The sequence below is a fragment of the Thermobia domestica genome, chromosome 11, assembly GCF_964235325.1.
Source record: "Thermobia domestica chromosome 11, izTheDome1.hap1.1, whole genome shotgun sequence".
NCBI lineage: Eukaryota > Metazoa > Arthropoda > Insecta > Zygentoma > Lepismatidae > Thermobia > Thermobia domestica.
This window is the reverse complement of record NC_137464.1, coordinates 209,100,967-209,122,404: the sequence shown is the minus strand read 5'-3', so window position 1 is coordinate 209,122,404 and position 21,438 is coordinate 209,100,967. Positions and strand designations below refer to the sequence as shown.

The following is a 21,438-nucleotide window of genomic DNA, read 5'->3' as shown; positions in this document are numbered from 1 at the left end:
CACTTCCGGTTTGAATATCAACTTCCGATTTGAATATCCCCTTCTTTTGATTCTCCGTATTCTGGCCAGTGGCGGACCTAGAAGGTAAAAATTGGGAGGCAGCCAGAACGCAGACTATGATAGGTGTATCATTGGTTTACTATCAACTTTCAAAAATATATAAACAATAACGTAAATTATTTTTGTTACTCTGGAGGGGCCTAGGTCCCCTCGGCCAGGGCTAGATCCGCCACTGATCCTGGTTCAAATTGATAGTTCTTGATCTTGATAGAATGTTCTTGCTCTCTCTCTCTTCCCCCCCCCCCTCCCGGATGGATAAATAGGGTAAATACATAATGAAGTTTTCATAAATTAAATTCGAGTTTCAAATACTAGATTATAATTTTTAAAGAATTTCTTATTTTAAATACAGTATTTATTATTCTTTCTTTAATTGGAACACGTGTTCGCCACCCTTTTTTTCTTTTCTAAGATGATGTAACGGCAGCTGACAGTGGGAAGAACGAAGAGGTTGGAAATGCGAAAGTTGTTGCCCATTCATGATAACGATCGTTTTTCCAGAATTCTCTCCAGTGTGATGCTCCGTTCTTACGTCAGATGGCAGGATGCTGGACTCTGTAGCACAATTGATCCGCCACCAATATGCGGCCGTGCCAGTGAATTTCACAGCTCTAACCGCTAAAGGGAATTTTTCCTCAGCATGTGTTGTTGTGAAACTTCGTAAGTTAAATCATCATTGAAGACTCACAAACTTAGTTTTCTGAAAAAAACACAAGAATATAGCAATGTTGCTGAAACTGACATTATTAGAACCAAGACAAAACATATTTAAAAATCAACGCAATGCGTCTGTCAAATGTTTGTCCTTGGAAAATTGGTTTCAATTCGCAGAAGAAGGGGGCATAAATACGCCCAGGTAAGATACTTTCCCAAAGAGTTTTAATTTCATATTTTTACTGCCTATAATCAAAACTATTTCCTTGACATTACAAAATAGTGCTTAGTTCCTTCACAGATTATTTTAGATGGAACATCAATTAAATTAGGTAATGTATATTTTCATTTTTAAAGAAAAGATATTAGTTTACAATTCTGTAAATTAATTCTGATAAAAGGTCATGGTTAAATGCATACATATTTTTTTACATAGTTAGATTTAAATCACTTTAGTGTTCTATATTTTGCAGAAAATTATGTTTACAGCATATGTTCATGGTTATATATTTTGTATTCAACGTAGTTTTCGCGGATATTATATTTTTAATTAAATTAGTATGTTTTTATTTATATTTCCCTCCTTCAAGCCAAGTTTGGCTTGGCTTCATTAAAATAATAATGTTCTAAAAGCCAGTTATGTGACCTTCAACTTCAGATTTCAAGTAATATAAAATAAAATTGGTCAGCTGTTGTGTGATTATCAATTTCAATTTAGAGTGTAACAATTAAAATATTGTTTCAACGTTAGACATTATGCACAAGTGAATTTTGTTACATTCCTCGTGCTTTTATATAAGGAGTTAAAAGCCTACTCATATATGTTTATGGGTATTACTGGCACCAGAAGAGCACCCACGGGGTCAAGATCCACCACTAACGATGTGCACGAGACAAGATTTGTGGCTGTCTCGTCTCGAAAATGTATTGTAAAAATGATGTCTCGACTCGAAAACTGTATATTTGTCTATTGGAAGAACCATGTCTCGACTCGAATTTTGTCAGGAAAATCCTGTCTCGACTCGTCTCATGCGCATCCGTATCCACCACAAAACTTTCTAACTCAACATAATTTGTACACTTTCTCAATAAAAATATACTTGAAAATTAAATAAAATCTGTAAATTTTGCGTCCCACGAATATACCGACTATTCTAAAGGAGACGGTGATGATGAGAAATAAATGAAATGGTGGAATGAAGAAAGTGGGAAGAAACGGGAGAACCCCCGAGAAAAACCCACGCACACAATGTCTATCCACCACAAAGTTCCCTTGGCGCGAGATGGGATCGAACCAAGGACCCCATGCACCAGAGGTGAACGCTCTACCACTGTACCACCGCAGCCTCCCAAAACTATACGTACTTGTTTAATAGGGAAATTATTTATTTATCATGAACACTTAATCTTACACTTCATCTGTACTCTTTCTCTTATAAAAACAATCTAGATCTAACACTATTTCTGAAAATATAGATGAAAGTATTTTACAATTACTTATCATCTTTCCGGGTGCAGAAATGTCCGTTGAATACTAAATAGACGTAGTGATTTGTAGTATTGAACGCCTCCCAACAAAAATCACTGGGTTCGTACCTAACTTGTACCTACAGCCTTATGCCCGTTACGTATGAGGGGTGATATCACAATGCGAACATATTATCCGGGGAAGTGGGGAAGGAAGGAAGCGGATTGAAACCATCCCAGCATTTGCCTGGTATGAATAAGGAAAACCCAGGAAAATCTTGAGAAAAACTGTTACACCGTTTCAGCTGAGTGCCTCCCACTGGGTCTACTTACATTAATAAGCCAAACAAATAAATGAAATGAAATCTTGAAGTTCTTACGTCCCACGGTTATGCCGGTTAGGCTAAAGGAAACAGTGATGATGAGAGATGAGTGAAATGGTCGAATGAAGAAAGTGGGAGGAAACGGGAGAGCCCCGAGAAAACCCACGAGCACGGTGTTTGTCCACCACAAAGTCTACACGGCGCGAGCTGGGATCGAACCAGGTACCCCAAGCACCGGAGGTGAACGCTCTACCACTGAGCCACCGCGAGTAAGCCAAACAATTTAAATGGAGTGCATGATTGGAAATTGAATAATAGCTTACTAGAAATAGTACGGTACAGTTCAATAGGTGTGACAATGTTTCTTTCTTTAATTATATTAAAATGGAAACAATATTGTTTTATTTTAAATTTAAAATGATATTTTCATAATGGTAGTGAAATTATATATTATTTCAAATTTCAAGATGAAGGCCGTACGTCGTCACCATCTGAAACATAACCATTTTAATAAATGTAAACCAAACATGAGTGGAAAACCAAATGAATTAAAATTTTATTGTTTCTTTCACTACTTGTATACTTGTTAAATGCTTGTATTAAAATTAGTTCAACTTCACGAAAGTATGTGTAAAATAAAATCCATAACCTGAAACTAGCCTATTCACTCTTTCATACGTATTTCGGTCTATTTATTTATCTATTTTCAATGTTTGTCAAAGAAAGTAATAATAATAATAATAATAATAATAATAATAATAATAATAATAATAATAATAATAATAATAATAATAATAATAATAATATTCTGAAGTGTAGGTACATATATATCTTTATCTATTTATCTATCTATCTATATATATATATATATACAGAGCCGGATTTAGGGGCTGCAACACCCCCCTTCGTTGTAAATATACACTATCTAAAATGAGAAGCTAGCAGTGAAAATAGCAACACTTTCTGAAACTTTCTGCCATCATGTTTCCGTTTGATGCTTGAAAGAAAGCAAAGTTTTGCGAAAGCAATAGTTTAATCGATTTTCTAAAGGTTGAAGGAAAAGGATTCACCAAGCAAAACAATATAACATTTGTCAAGTACGTAGGAAAACAGAAGCCAGGAGGAGAGAACATTTCCTGCGACTCTCTTTAAAATGCTTTCCTCTGTTCTATGCATCAGTGTTGTCAGTGGTAAGGAATATTGCCACATGTCACTTTGAAGAGATTCAGTGTGATTGGTTATGGTGCACCCACCTCAAACAATTCTGGATCCGGCCCTATATATATATATATATATATATATATATATATATATATATATATAGTGGTCGAAGTGATACGGTATGCGGTGGTATGCCATACCGCCTCTGGTTTTTCGGTGATCAAATCATACCGTCACGGTAGACTAGATGTCCTTGAATAAATCCATTTTTATACATAGTAATTGGCAAGTAGCTTTGCACATAAAAATATTTATTTCTTATGTAGAATAATTTCTAAGTTGACAACACCGCCATTTTTGTTATCTTTTCCCTATCTTTTGTTTTTAAAATGGATGAGTTTATCTAGTTTATATTTTGATGTGCCATATTTAACTGTTTCTTTTGTATGTATTTGTGTGTGTCTTCTTCTCTTAATTCATATAAAAGTCGTGTTTTGAGCATGAGCGGAATTAGGGGTTGTCTGCTGTGGCAGAAATTCTTCCGGGGGTTTGGAATACCCCTCAGTCGAGTGGAGGTCCAGGAGCTTTCCCGCAGGAAATTGTCAATATAAAAACTCGATTTTTGAGCATTTTCGTGTATAATCCTCTATAACATAACATAAGGGGATATCTTTTTTTTTTTTTTTTTTCAGAAAGTTGATGGCGAGGGATCAAATTCTCTCTATGCCCTTCCCTCTTGTAACTAAAGAGAATTTCTCCAGTGGTTTTCAGTCATTATGTAAATAGAAATGCAATCTTTTAGGCAACATACCCTCACTGTATTTCAACATTTAGATAGCTGATATGTCGAGTCAAAATCATAATAAAACATACCGTCTCTGCTTTTTTTCCACTTCGAACACTGTATATATATTTGTTTGTTTGTTTATCACGTTTCTTTATGTTTCTTCTGTAACGTCTCTTTCCAGAATGAGTCTATATTTGGACGAATGCTTAACCTATGACACAACAACAGGAATCGAACTTGGGCCTTCCCTGCCAAAGGCAAAAATTACTAACCATTTCTTTATGATGATTTTTTTTCTTCTTTGACCTAGACTGATGTTGATTTAATTATTTTCTCTAATTGCATCTAGTTTCTTTAAAGATAAAAGTAAAGAATCCGTAAAAATTAGAAGTTCTGTGCTAAGTTATTACCTTATTCAAATCTTTAGTGCTTGAAAAAAACTAAAAATGAAGATGAACGAACCAGGTATTGAAGAGATATATGATTAGAAGCGAAGCCGGAGTTAGTTTTGATGAAACGCCTTATATCACGTATGTCTAGCTGTTCTCTGCTAATGACAAATTGTCGCTGTGTATGTGTATGTGTGTGTGTGGGGGGGGGGGTGTAATGAGTATACGCTATATTGTCCATACAACCAATCCATGGAGAACGTAGGAACCTATACATAGAAATGAGTGAACTAGTAATATTTTAGAAAGCAGCCTTGCAGAAGGGGCCCCATTAATTTTATCGTAGGAGTTTACACAATACAAAATACTGTTGATGTATGTAGTTTTTATTTTATTTTTATCTTATATTTTGTAAATGTACACTCACATTTTTCCTTTAAATTTGTTGGGCCCCCAAAGGACTGGATCCCTAAGCTATAGCTTGTTTATCTTATACGTAAATCCGGCACTGATTACAAGTAAAAGTATACTTTGCCTAAAAGAATTCTGTTGAGTCGACACAATTAGAAAATATTTGGGAATTATGGCCCAATGATTCCATGTATCTTCGTTTGTGTTTCCCACCAAGTGAACTTTGTGGTGGATAAACACCGTGTGCGTGGGTTTTCTCGGGGTTCTCCCGTTTCCTCCCACTTTCTTCATTCCACCATTTCATTCATCTCTCATCATTACCGTCTCCTTTAGCCTAACCGGCATAACCGTGGGACGTAAAACTCCAAGATTTCATTTTTTTTTCTAGCGTGGTGAGAGTGAATTTAAAGGCTGAAGGAAGTGTCAAAAAGAACAGGAAATTACTACATTTTTCTGTTAGTTTACTGCAAACAGAAAACCGAAAAAATGTTTGAATAAAATATCCTCAAATGTCCTCTGGAAGTGAGTGACGCTGAAGTAGTCTAATTTAGGTGATAGTAAGAACTATCACTTTCACTTCTTTCACCAAGACGAGTTAATTATGATGTCAGTAAGCTTGATGATAACCGCATAGTAAAACCACTTCCGGTGAAATAGACATTTCCACTATTTTTTTTATTGCGATAAAAAAAAAACTTTAGACAGCTGGTTACAGAGAACACTTCCTTTCGTTCATGCCCAGGTTAATAGGCTCATGCGATAATTCTAAGTACTCGAAATCTGCGAAATTCCTGTCTGCTACTCGTGTGCTTAAAACACTGACCACCATGTTTGTACGTCAAAACGTTGTACAGGGGAAAATTGTCTGGGCTGCTCAGTAGAGAAACGTTGCAGCGTAGCGAAAAACACGATGCAACACAAAGAATAAGAAAAGTAACAGAATTTAATGCTTCTTTGAAAAGAAAGTTATTTGGCTATTTATTTATTACCAATTATTTGAATATACTTGAATATCTAAGGACGAAGTTGTAGTGCACTAATTTGCTATATTATTGACATTGTTTGCAGCCTGAGTTAATAAACTAATTAATGTTCTCATGTTTGGACCAACCTTACAAACCGAATTTTATTCATTCTTAACAACAAAAAATCAACAATATAAAAGAACAGTGATTTGACAGTAGAAAGCTAATTACTTGTATGCAAGCTGATTGTGGATTCGATAATTATGCATTCAGGGGGCAACCCGAAGAAATTAACACGTGGAAAAACATTTCCCCAACTAAAAAATAACCTAAATGTTTCACTCAGTAAAAACAAGCACGCACAAACTTAAGATGATAATCATGTTCATGAGGTTTCTGAGAATTTACTACATTATCGCACTACTTTACCACTGGCGCAAATCCCGGGGGTGAGGGGGACTTGTCCCCTCCCATCTTGGAACTGAGGGGGACTGTCCCCCCCAACAATCCGATTTGAAATGTTTCTTTTGAAGACAAATGTGATGATTTGTGTCCGAATGCCACAAAGCAAAGTGAGATGAAAATTATGTCCCTCCGCCCGCCCACACAGAATAAGCCTAAAATCTGCTTGCTACCAAATGTTGAAGACAACTCTGCTCCTCTGATCTTCCACAGCATTGTTTCTCAACTTCATAAATACTTTGGACATCGAAAAAAAAAAAATATATATATATATATGGGAATGCTCTTACCCCCCCCCCCCCCCAATGTTGAAGACAGATTTGCGACGCTGTACTTTACACATTAACAATATTATTTCACCACAATACCTTCGAATTGACTGTCGTTTTCTTTATCGCATGAGCATACCCGTAAATTGTTTATATTAGTCCATGTGAATATTTATAGATCGACTGAAATGTTTCGAACACATGTAATGTTTAAACCAACAAATTAACAGATATAGTAACACAGTAATCACAAACTTGTTACAATTGGCTGATTACTCAATAAAATCAAATGAAATTTCTATTTTATGCTCCACGAATATGCCCTGTAGGCAAAGGGAAACGGATAAATAATGATAATGAATGATTTAGTCCAGTAAAGATAGGATTGAGAAAGGAACAAATTAGTAACAAGCTGAAAATTGGTATGGAAGTAGGGGGATTTGTCAGGAATAACATACTAAAAGTCCCCTAAAATCCCACTGTAGCTTTTCCCGCAATTTTGAAAAATGTCCGCCATCTTTAGACGACGACAAGGAATTTATGGAAATCGTCACTCTTTATGTTTATTCCTCTAGCCACCGTTCTAATTATCACAAAGCCATGAGTATTATATGGTTGGAAACCTTGAAAGACAGAAAATCTAAGTAAACAACATATATGCCCATCGCGCTAAATTTCTAGAAGAAGAGGAAGAAGAAAACAGCTTTTTTATTTAAAAAAGATATATTTTCAGAAATCATGAGAAGCTTGCAACACTGACAGTTAATGCGCACCAACGAAACACCACCAACATATGTCCTTGATATTTATCTCAATCATAGCCAAGAATGACACAAATCGGTGCAATACAAGCCGAGAAAAAAATATAACATATGTTACTTTCTGACCTCTTTGTACAAAAGTGCATAAGGTGACATACACTTTCACGGTTCTAGTCACCTTCTTTTATCACATAGGACCAAGAGTTATATGTCATTGGAAATCTTAAGAAACGTAAATTCGAACGAGGTAACACTTATACTAATCAAGCCCAATTTGTGGAAGAAGCGCAAAACCCAAAATTTCGGGACAAAACGTGATTTTCGCATAAATTCTTTAAAACTTGCAACACTGACAATTATCGTATGTTAACAAAACTCAGCCACCGTTGCACTATCATCATTATTAATTTACTCTTGAAATGGCCAACGTTTTCCCCAATGGAGTAAGTTTTTATGATACATAGTTTTACATCACTTAAATATAACACAAAAATCATCTATTGACAGCATTAGAAAGTAGCAGAAATTGGTAGACTTCTATTCATAGGAAAATCATAATTCACACACTTAAAATCACTCTCAACTACAATTGTCATTTGAATGTAATTTTTTAAAAATGTCTTGTTTATCCCTTTGTGGATCTTATCGTACATTTTGTACGATACGCATTTTTCATCGTACATTGCGTTATTTCTCTTCTATTTGAGCTTTTTCGTCCGGTTTTTTTTTTTTTTTTTTTTTTTTTTTTTTTTTTTTTTCAAGTCCAGATACATTGTATAAGACATTGCGTATGGTTTCAGACCGTCCTGCGTCCAGACATAGGAGGTGATAACGTCATAATTTCGAAATAGAAATTTTCCCTTATGAAGCCTATGTTCATTATTTTTTGGCAGGCTTAGTTTTTCACGTAGAAGATTGAAATTTTGCACAAACATTCAGTCCACCGAGTAGTATTTACCAGATTTTTTGTTCCGATGTCAGCGCTAAAACAGGGGGGAACCAGAGGGGCGAAGAGTTGAAAAAAGGGATATTTTTACCCAAAAAATCCCGTTTTTCAGGATTTTCCCGCCTCACATACATGATGGGGACACGTGAGTCATACCGTCTGAAAGGCAGTTCCATTCTGAAGAGAATGACGGTCGAATCATTATCCTAGGGTAATTAGGGACGTCTCAGGGATTTTTTGAAAAATATACTTCTATATAGGGAAAAATGGGACATGGTGGGTATATTTTTTTTGGCGGGCTTACTTTTGCACCTAGAAGATTGAAATTGTGTACAAACATTCAGCCCACCTAGTAGTATTTCTCAGATTTTTTTCAGATCTCTGCATTAAAACAGGTGGGTCCAGAAGGGGAAAAAATTGAAAAAAGGGATTGTTAGACAAAAAAATCCGTTTTTCATGATTTTTCCGCCTCACATACATGATGGAGACACGTGAGTCATACCGTCTGAAAGGCCGTTCCATTCTGAAGAGAATATGGGCGACACATGTCCCTAGGGTAATTAGGGATGTCTCAGGAAATATTTTCCCTGAGAACATAGTGTTTTGTGGTAATTTGGGGCATTGTGGGAATTTTTGATGAAATTTCTCCCGCCCTTACTATTCAAGACAGAAACTTGAAATTTGGTACACGCATTTAGTTTACAAAGTACTATTTATCAGATTTTTTGGAGGTCTCTACGTTCACACAGGGGGGGCCAGGGGGGCCCAAAGTTGGACAAAAAAATTTCCCCCTCAAAATTTTCCCTTCGACATCAATTTTCCCTCTCCTGGTATATGGTATGGGCATGCAAGTGGTATCATTTGAAAACCAGCTCTATTCTGAAGAGAATGAGGTATGAACCATGATCCTAGCATAAATAGTGACGATGCAGTAGCTGCTTGACTGAAAGTCTAAAAAATAGCCCAAAAAGCCAAGATCCTATAAGGGTTAAAACTAGAATGCAATTTTCCTCCTAGTAATCTTCAAATCAACTTAATATTTACATTACACGTTAGTATGCACTTTAAGAACATTTTTGTAACTAGTCCATTCGGACTTATTTTAATAGAAATCAATGAGGTTATCATTGTCTCGTTCATCTCCATATTTTTCATCATTTGATTTTGCATTCACTCATCCAATTCCTGGACACTGACATAAATTAGAGCACACAGTTCCTGTTTTTCGACAACCGTACATACTTGCACAGCCCTTTTTACAGTTACAGGATAGTACACGGAGCGGTTTCCTTGGTCATTCTTGCTGGTACGAGAATACCTTCTAATGTTGTCCATTCATATTCAGTCACTCTCATATCATTAAGCAATACCTGGGCTCAAAAAACGTACACTGTCAAAGAATGAATGAAATATAAAACTTTTAACGTACACACGCCTTTCGGATTTAATCATTGAAGATATAAGATACCTTCGTGTTCTGAATACCCAAACTGAAATCCACCTTCTGTACGATGTAACATGGATGATTCTCAAGTGGTTGCCCGAATTAGAATGGGTTTATGCAGCTGGTAACAAGCAACAACCATAAGTACCAGGCATATTAAGTAATAATACAACCTACAACCTTTTATCAATCTTCAGCCACTAAACATGGATGCTGTATACTTGGCGCTTATGTTTACCAGCAAAGAATGTGCAGGAAATAAGCAAAAAAGCGTGCTTAGTCACGTTGGATCAACCTTTCTACTCTAAAGCATGTGACATTGTAGCAGCATGTAGAAATTCTGGTGAATTACCGTCAGTGTTTGTTAGACTTGGGGGTTTTCCACACCATAATGTCATTTACGGAAACAGTTGCATATATAATGAAAGGTAGTAGCATTGAAGAACTTTGGTCTTGTATGTATGCTAGTAACTCCATGCCACAAATAGTCAGGCCATTCTTATTGCTCGTGCTTTGCGAGCTCATTTTTTTAAACACAGTTAGCAATAGCAATATATACTGTTTAATTAATAAATCAGACGCCACTGAGGAGTTTGTGCGTCAATTGCAAAATGTTTGTATTCCTCTGATGACTGAAGAAGATATCGATACTGTTGTAGTTGTTCAACATTCAAACATAGTCAATCAAGATTGCCAATGACCTGAAGTTATTCATTGACGCTGCTGCAGAAACAAGCAGTACATCTAAATTATTCTCTCTGTACTTTCAGCTTGTAGAAATTATGCGTCTTGTAGTTCGAAAGAACTGGAGACTTGAATCTTCATCTTCACTGCATGTGAGAAATGTTACCATACTCCTATGCAGCTGAGTATCTTTTGTATGCCAAATACGCACATCTGTACTTACAAGAAATGTTGCGGTTGGAGGATGAAATGTATCTTCATGAGTTCCAGCTATTTACAGGAGACGTTTACTTCACTATTCGTAGAAAAGATATATTTTGGAATAGTACATGGTCTGATATGACGATTGAGCAGGTTTTAGCGAGAGCAATGAAGAGCAGCGGTGGACTGACCCATGGGAGAGGCATGACTGAAAAGATAATATCTAGGTGTGTATCAAGTATGCCAGCAGCGTGCCACTTACGAGAATGTCTTGAAAAAACAAAGATAGGCAAGAACTTTACACTGGTCGGCATGTGGACCTGTACCAAATCAGTCAATCGCGTGATATATTACATCTAAAGAAATTCTTGCGTTGGCTTTGCCAGCATTCTCCATTCCCTTCATATCTGGAGCTCGCGTCCCTAAGCACTGGCATGGTAGGTAATGAAATGGTCAACTGATAAATCTAAGGAAATCGCATTGGCTGCTACGGAAGGAATGTTTGGACGGACTTATGGAAATGTGAAACTAAAACAAAAAGATAAAGTCATCCCACTATCCGTAATTCACAATGTAGTGCGTATCCGTGATGAGCTACTGGCTATAAACACCATACTTCAACTGAATCATATGAGTAGAAGTCCAAAAAAGAACTCCAGTAGTGTTTTGCTTACGAGCTTGCACCCTATTCACTTTCTCTCTTCACAGAAATGTCCATGAGAAAAACGAAAAAGTCCGCTTTGTACGACATGTTTGAATATCGGACAAATTTTAAAACTCAAATTGAAAACATCGTGTACGTTATAGAAGAAGGCTGGCTGGCTACATCATGTTGTTTGGCTACAACGTGGAACATACCTTGACGTGCACAATTCGTATGTGTCCTATGTACTCCCAAACTCAGGAATGAAAGCAACAACTATTTTTTATGGGTATTGCACTGAAAACTGTACAAAAGGCGCTGAGCGGAAGCAACGTGAGTCAAAGTTTCAATCAGCTTTGATATTATTCACAAATGAAACCACATTATTAACAAAAAAAGATAAATTCTTAGGTAATTTCAAAAATAAGGATTGTTTCGCCCGTGAGTTGATGGTTCATTTGACACAAGCTGGAATTCAAACCATGCAAGCAAGAAGTGATGCTGACGCACTTATAGCTAAAACTGCTGTAGCCAAGTCTTTAAATCCTTGTAGGCACGTCGTGATAATAGGCGAGGATGATGACATTTTAATGATTTTGCTTGAATAAAGTAATAATCAGTACGACATCATATTTCGAAAGCTTGGACGTGGATAAGACGTGAGTAAAGAATTTAGTACTAAGAAGTTGTAAGATACACAGACAAATTACTAACTGTTTTCCTCAGTTACCATGCTTAAAACTGGAAAAAGGGGGGGCCGTTGCCACAGCAACCACTGTCGCCATAACAACGAATCCTGTCACTGCTTGTCAATCTAAAACTGTTTGAAGAAAAGAATAAGTCGTAAGTGGGAACCCTTCACCCCTGGTGGGGATGTTCATGAAGCTATCAGCTTATGTCTAATTACGTTGGAATATATTAGCCGTTTCTTAATTTTGAACATACTAGATTCGATCGAAACGAGAAAACTTTTTATCGGACTTCTAAAGAAAATAAAATCAAATAAATACATGACCGTGTTTATTACATATAGAATTCCCAGTCACGACCCCCCTTTCAGTTTTATTAAAAATAGAAGAAGAAGATGAAGAAAGGAAGAGGAAGATAGAAGAGGAAAGAGGTAAAGTAAGAAGGTGATAAAGAGGAAACTGTTACTGGATATTTTGAGGAATATGGTAAAGGAAAGTGAATAATTATCTAATGGTGATCATTTCCAATAGCTATTGGGTAAATGTCTGGTATCAGGGTGATCAAAGGTAGACACATGTTAACCCATACATCCCCGATCTAGATCCATTTGACCCCAACTACCGAATTATCCCAATCTAGCTCGGAGATAGATGAGAAAGTTTAGTTTTACCGTTTATTTAATATTTCCAGAAGTTTTAGACTAATATTCAATATTTGAAAAATGAACGACGCAGTTGATGGCATGTTAGAAACGACCACAGAAAGAAAAAAAAAAAATCAGAGTATTACATATTCGTAGAAGATTTTGACTTTCACAGTTCTCCCATGCTGATCATTCGTTCAGGCTACTTCAGTCCTTTTTACTTCCTTCATAGAGCCAACTTAAATTAGTATTAACATTCAATGAGTTCAATTGATAACTACCAATAATTATAATAAGTCGCATATGTATGACAAGATAATTGGTGCACTTAATACTAAACCTACATTTCACTCACACACACATTCATACAGGACAATGTATACTTCGGGTTGTATTTGGTTGAATTAAACTAACCTAACTACATTGCTATAGACATTTATTACATTTCAATAGAAGAAGATTTAGTTTAACATAACAAAAAATTTAATACATGAAAAGAATGTTTCATAAACATGCACAGAAATTCGCTACTTGCAACAAGATCAAATAACACATTTCCCTTTTTATATATATATTAAAAGTTGAATTACATGAAAAAGAATTAAACCAAAGACGAAACAAGAAAAAAGAAGAAAAAAAGAAACTTCAAGGGTCAAGATATATTTAAAATTCAGTGCAATGAATACATATCGTTGCAGGCAGAAGAGAAAAAATAATTGGTTAATCATTCAAAAAAAAAAACTTTAGTAATATTTTATTGAGTCTTTGTCTCAATAGGAGACATATCGACAGTTTTATGAGTCTTTGTTTTTACGTCGATAATAGCTCCTTTTTTTTTTTTTCTTAACTCTCTTTACGCACTGTGGTTTGTGTCCATGAGAGTATTCAATTGGTTTTGTTTTAACTATAGACAACTAATTGCTTCATATCACATATATGTTTATATTTTTCATTTTGTCACTCGACACACTTGATCTAAAATTTCAAAGTTTGTTAATATTAGAGAAAAAATTATCAAATCCAGTCACAGATATTGGGAACATATTTCCATATTCCGGTATTCATATTAACTTATTAAACAGATTTCAGTTCGTTGAATTTAAGATCACTAATTTTTTTCCTAATATAGATCTTATAGTCAAAAGATTCTAAATATTGAATAGTTTGGTTTCCGATCGTAGGGGAAGGATTTGTTTCATGGTTCACTAATGGAAAGATTCGTTGGAGGGGCGCACTGTTTCGTAGGTTGCTAATTTCACTCGCAAAGTAAATTTGGGTAAGGATTAGGGTTATTCTTATTTATCTTACGACCCGCTACTTGTTTTATTCACATGCAGTAGTTAACATTATATTCCACTTTAATAGTTACAAAAATTAATAACAACTCAACAAAAAGTAATTTATGACAATTTACGCGGGAATACTATATATCACAAATAGTTAGTTAATACCGGGTGTCTAAAATCTATGGCAACCTAACAAGACCAGGGTAAATATCGAGCCCATTACATACATACTCGTATATATATATATGTATTCATATTAATCAATACAATAAATTTCACTTTAATATCTATCTTAATATTTCATCGACGTTTAAATTCTACATCACCGTTCATATTCGACAAGTATTCATATTTTATAAATATTTATATTTATTTGGCTCAAAGACAAAACAAAAACCCTGACTATCAAAATTCACCTTTTTTCCTTCATAAGGTTGCAACATTGTATTTCATATGAATAAACCCGATAATCAATAATCATTTTCAATTTACTAAAGATCCGCGTATATACACAAAAAACAAAATAGCTGGTGTTATTTAATGAGTTGACATAAGAGGTGGAAAATGCAACAAATAGAGCAGGCACGTAACTTTTAACACTATGTAAATACATATATAGATGTATATACAGGAAAAAAAAATCAATGTTATTCGAAACTAGTGGGCCCAAACTATTAATACATACACACTATATGACCAATCAATAGAAATAAAAACCAGAAATCAGTAATCAATTGATATAAGTTGTATGATCAATGAATAACGAAGGTTTCTAGGAATCCGAAAGCATAGTGTACCTTCTCGTCAATTTCTCCAGTGGTGGATTGAATATCGCGAAAATGGTCCCGAGTTGTGCTGCAATACCTCCACGAAATTGCATCCCTCGATGTCTCAGTTAGTACATACGATCGAAATAAGTGAAATGAAATATTGTATGTTTTATGAGTTTCAGAAACCGGGGGGGGGGGCAAGGTTGAAAAATTTGAAAAAAAAAAAAATCTCTAAGTAATGAAGACAGAGAGAGAGATAGAAAAGAAGGAAGACGAAGAAATAGTGGCGCCAAAGACTTAAGTGGGAAATAACTAACGCTACAAAGACAGAAGTCGAATTTCACTCTCAACAAATCCTTAGCCAAAATATTCTTAACATGCCAAAAGGGTGGTCTACTCAAATACGTAGACTCAAGGAACGCCCTGCTGCCAAGGATGCAAGTTCTGTGTCCATCAGATCCCAATCCCACAAGAGTTTGGTTGTAAGATTGAAATCCGATCCCCGTATCCGGCCCAAACCAGCAGGTTCCCGGAAATCGTCCGGAAGGTTAGAGAAGGCGCTAATTTAGAATTTCAAGAAAAAAAAAAATCATCCGACCTCTTGGAAACTAGAAGATTCCAGAATAGGGATGAAATTAGAGTAATAGCTAAGGTATCCCTAATTAGTAATTCGCCAAAATTAAAAAAAAAATTAAATAAATAAACTGAATTTTGGATCGGTGATTTCAATTACCGAAACATCACCGATGGCTACCCAGCGCAGACATGCCACCGTCTGGGATGTCGTTAATTTCCCTCATCTAATTAAACTAAGAAAAGAAACGAAAATACTTAAGGGGACTAGGGGTCGACATCCGGGTACGCTATCTCATAAATATTAATTTAGTAGCAGTTGATTTAATCGGATAGTCCGAACTGAGTTATATGAACACTGCACAATAACTAAATAAGGTAAGCAAAAAAAAAAAATCTCGGAGAGGCAATGAATGCTAAAGGTACAAATGACCGAAACCTGTACTTTTCGATGATCACAGGATATAGCAGTTGGTTTTCTTAATTATCATTTCTGTCAACCTTTAGAAGTAATTCCCACATGATGCTACTCTATCTATTGAAAGGCTTAAGATCTGGGGCTGTTGTTAGGAGGTACATAAATGCAAAGTAACACACAATTCCCAACTATAATTTACTATCCAAGTAGCAAACTCGGTTGGATGAATGCACTGGTGTGGAAGTCAAAACGCGAGAGATTTTTTTTTTCTTTCTTTCTTCGTAAACATATTCATATTTTCACTATATAAAATTCACTAGGCCTATCCATTTAAATATAGGGGTCATCATCTCATTCGTATTATATATCATATTATTAACATATCATTACATTCATTCATTATCTACTAATTTTCGCACGAAGTAATATTTTATAAACACCCTATTTCGTACATTTTACACGCAGGCCATACACATATTTACGTTACGCAGTAATAAATATATATATATATAACTATCACAATCTATCACGCTCAAACCACCACACGATCACATTCATCGAACCACGTACTCTTTATTTCGAAGCACCCAAATTGTATTTACCTTGCAGGTTTAAAAAAAAAAAAATCATACATGTATTTACGGAAAGTTAAATTGTCAACGATTAATCTATTTCTGATTTGTTGATAAAACTGAAGCAACAATGGAATTTTCTACAGCCACGGGAAAAGAGAATTTAATCCTACATTTTTAAACGAACAGTAACAGCATATGGACTTTACTTCTATTAAGAAAATAGGTGTTCTTTATTTCAGCTGATTATTCATTAACTACTGGACCTAGCAAGCTGAAATTTTCAGTACAGTAAGATCTCATGCTATTTTATACGAAGGTATACTCATCCGAACCGAAAACCATGTCCACGGGAAGTAATTTGAGAATAACTGTCCAAAATCAAACAATCTAAATCACTAAGTCATGCGATGTCGTAATGTCAACAAACAATTGACTACCGAAAACTGACGCTATAGCGCTGTAGTGGAGGCATAATTTACCGTGTACTGAAATGTATACTTGTACTCATTAATCAGAAATTTAATATTTACTCTGGTTTATTTATGTTAGAAAAATGGGACTAAATTAAAGCATATTTATACACTGTCCAAATCGAAAATTCACACACTCACACAAAACTACTAACTACATACACCACTGTTAGTATTATACATAAAGACAACTAACTAAACTAAACATGCACCATTTAGTTACATGCATGTTGACGAAAATAACCTAACACATTAAATTTAAAATACATTACTCCCTCGTCGATATATACAGTCGGCTCTATTTAATTTAAAGGGGGTCAAAAATGAGAAAGGTAACACTAGGTCTAATTGACCTGACCAATTGTTTACATAATGATTGCCAAAAATTGATGCCCTGGGGGCACCTTAACGAGGTTTATGGAGGGACCCTTCCCCTGAAAGGGGAAAAGGCCCTAAAACGAACAATAACTAACCCATTCCCCCGCTAAAACTGGTTCAATTCAGAAAAGGGGATAGGAGCCCTTTTAAGCTAACTTAAGCTGCCATTATTATTATTCACTTTACAACCATCAAACCTACGTACATGCAATTACTGAATAAATAATAGAAAGTCACATTTACTTAATACACGAACAACATGCACCAAACAGGTCGTAATTTCCCTAATCCCTACTTGAGTTTGAAAAGATAAAAAAAAAATCACTTTCCTATACTGTCTATCCTATCTGGGCAGCAAACATGGCTTCCTGCAAACCGAAATCCTGAATCAGATATTTTCCCCTGATTTTACAGTTCTTTCAACAAAAATATGGATTTCCTGGCTTCTGATTGATCACACGACATTTATCTATGCAAATAAGTTAATGTTACCTGGATTTTCCTTAACATGTCAGCTTCTTCCCATCAAAATGTGTCAATCAACGTCACAAGCTACGCCTCTCATAGCGTCTTCGATTATTCTGATAATATTGCGCCGAAAAAGCCAGAGGTAGGAGAATTCCTCCAATCAGAACGAAAACGTTAGCCGCGGAAATTACAAAGCAAATAGAAATTTGGCAAATCCAGATATAACCGGATCTGAAAGCTACTATGGACTAGTGAGAGGGGGTGAGGGAAAGATTAGGTACCTGGCCAAAATCTACATTGGTCTGAAATTAAGGAAATTTATATCCAATAACGGAACTATGTTTCGGTATGACGTCAGAATGGTAAACCTTGTAACTATTCAAGTTATATATCCGAAAATGGGATTTACACTTAATCAAAATATAAATAAATATATTATACAGTGGGAATATGGTTACTAACGAAACCTTTGGGTTCATTATATTTAATTCGAAGTAGAGAGAGTAAATAAATTGTGTAACTAAACCGAAATTGAATTAAAAAAAAATTACTAGGTACAGGGTGCGTAAAAAAAATTGCCATTACTTTCAACTGTAATGGTATATTACAGTTTTCCCCGGCCCATTAACAAAATTTTGTTAGAATAACAAAATTTTGCTAATTGGGAATACTAACTAATGATGCTTGTTAAATTAACACACTCATTCATCCCATTCACACGTTACCAGTCACTCTAGGACAGTGTATTATATCTACTTGGGGTATTGCGCAAGTAATTCACTACGTTTCTCTTCTGTACAATTGAAAATCTTTAAATTTCGAAAATTGTGAGTTCCGATACTTTCACCTTTGAGATTATACAAAACAGCGCAGTTTTTTAATAATTTTTTCACGATAAACGGGCCAGTGAAAATTTTCATCCATTTGGCGGATTCCTGCTTTATTATTGACGATAAGTTGTGTAATTTCAGCATTACTAGTTGACCTTCCTCCAGAGTAACAGAATGTGTTGACCGTTTACTAGAATTTCGTGAATTTATATCTATCTCCGTAAATTTAAACCTATTTTCAACGGAATCTAATTGTTTTGGCCATGGGAACACCTTCCGGTAGTTGTCAACAGCAGAGTAACTCAGAAAGCGTTCCGCCGGCGTGCAACCAATACTTGAGCAATAAGAATTATTAAGAAGGTCCTGTATTTTTACAAGATATCTATACCAGGTGGTTTGATCTTCATTACACCATAACCGAACTAACCTATTGAGCTCTTTATGGCTGCGCTCTGTTATGCTGTTACCCTGAGGAGAATAGCTAGCTGTTTTCTTGTGTTTAATTTTATACTTAGCACAGAAATCCTGCCACAGTTTGGACTGGAACTGTGGGCCCCTGTCGCTTAAGAATTCTTGAGGATATGGTAAAAGGTGAAAATATCTTCTCTCTAGTACCGTTATTATTTCTTTGGTATGAGCTTTTCTGAGCGGAAGAAAAGTAACAAAACGAGAGTAAATATCTATTAATGATAAAATATAATAGTATCCCTGGCTAGGTGGTAATTTCCCAATAAGGTCCACCCCCAGAGTCTCATGGGGTACATTTGCTCTTATGTGATATTCTTGCTGAGCTATGGTTCGGTTTGCGAACTTTGTTTCCGCACATTGGATACAGTTTCGGATGAAATTTTTTATGGTAGCTTTTTGATTTTTCCAATAAAAGATTGCGCGACAAAAGCGATAACATTTTTGAACTCCAAAATGACCTGTGGAGTGAACAATACTGATAATTTGGTGAATACAAGCCTGAGGTATTACTAAAAGCCATTTTTGAACTCGCAACGGTTTTATGTACATTAACCCACAATGCATTGCGATTCTACTCTGATTACCACTATTTTCATATCGCTTTAAGAACGTTTGACATAATTCATCAGTTTCCTGATTTTTCTTGATATGATGTAAATCAATGTCAGCATATTGTGTTTTCGTTAGGAAATGCACATAATGGGTTTCGGGTTCAAGCAATACCTCGGGCGGATACCTACTAAGTGTATCGGCGATAAAGTTCTCGCGGCCTGGACAGTGCTGAAATGTTAAGTCAAATTTTTGTAATTTAAGTAAGATCCTGGTGGTTCTTGGTTCAAGGTTCTTCTGAGTGAAAGCATGAGTAACTGCTGCATTGTCGGTATGAACATACGTGATACGACCCATAATATATTGTTCAAAGTGCTCACATAGGAACAGAACGGACAGTAGTTCTAACTGAGAGATCGACAGAGACAACTCGTAAGGCTTTACCCGTCGACTAGCATATCCGATGACATTAGGATCTTCTTGACCTGCTGGATATTGTGCAAGATAGCCAGCCAGATTTTCCATACACGCATCACTGTGTATGTGAAATGGCAGGGAGAAATCTGGCTGACTTAGAGCAGGCGGATTGCTAATAAGCTCTTTTAACTTATGGAAAGTTTCCAATGTTTCATCGTTCCATGTGAATTTTTGATCCTTTTTTAGTAGTTGATATAATTTAGCGGTAAGTCCAGAAAAGTTTGGTACGAACTTTCTCCTCCACCCTATGAGGCCTAGGAACTTTTGTAATGCCTTCTTTGATTTCGGAACCGGAAAACAACGAATGGGTTCGTTTAATTTAGGGTCGACTCTTATCGTTTTGCCACTAATGATATGACCTAAAAATTTTATCTCCCGTGCGAAGAACTTACATTTTTGAAAATTTAAGGAAAAATTTGCCCTCTTGAAAATTTCAAAGGTTCTTTCTAAATGAGATAAGTGTTCTTCTTCCGTGACCGATTTTACCATAACATCATCAAGGTATAAAACTACAAAAGAACGAGTTGAGTCGTTGAAAAAATTAGTCATAACGGATTGAAAAACAGCAGGACTGCTCTTCAATCCCTGTGGCAAAACGGTAAGACAATATTGCCTTCCTTTATACACAAAGCTAGTACATTGATATGATTCTTTGTGTAAACTGATCCCATAATAGGCACTAGATGCATCAAAAGATGAGAACCAAGTGGCTTGTGAAACACGATGTAATAAATCGTCTATTGGTTCAACCTGTGCTTGTGGAGAAATAATTTTTGAGTTGGTAGCCCTGAGGTCCAAAACGGGACGTACGCCCCCAGAGGCCTTTCTGACAACATGAATAGGATTTCTGTATGGGGACATCTGTTCTATAGCAATTCCTAACCGTAACCACTTATTTAATTCGGCCTCAAACTCGGGTTGCATTGCTTGTGGGACAGAATAGCAAGGTCCCACAACTGGTTCGTTATCTTTTAGTTGAATTTTGTATGGAGGCGCATTAACACGACGTGGGTACTCGGAGAAGAGAGATCTGTACTGTAATAATAGTTTACGGAGACCTGATCTAATTGGTGGTGGTAAATCATCCCGAGTAGTAATGTAAGTGTCGATGTCTTGTGGAGAGACATTGCATTCGGCATTCAGGAATGGATCCAGCTGATCGTCCCTGTTAACCTCTCCCCCATTGAGAGGCGTCACTGCACAAGCAGCTTGACAG

At 35.9% G+C, this 21,438-nt stretch overlaps 1 protein-coding gene across 1 annotated transcript in view; it reads left to right on the top strand.

Moving 5' to 3' along the window:
* Window positions 1-484: 484 nt before the first annotated feature.
* The window catches only part of LOC145664693 (uncharacterized), a 96,972-nt gene continuing 76,018 nt past the window's right edge, over window positions 485-21,438 (top strand). Inside the window, exon 1 of the mRNA XM_081731553.1 lies at window positions 485-916. The gene's annotated coding sequence lies outside the window, so the exon portion shown is untranslated. The remainder of the gene's footprint in view (window positions 917-21,438) is intronic.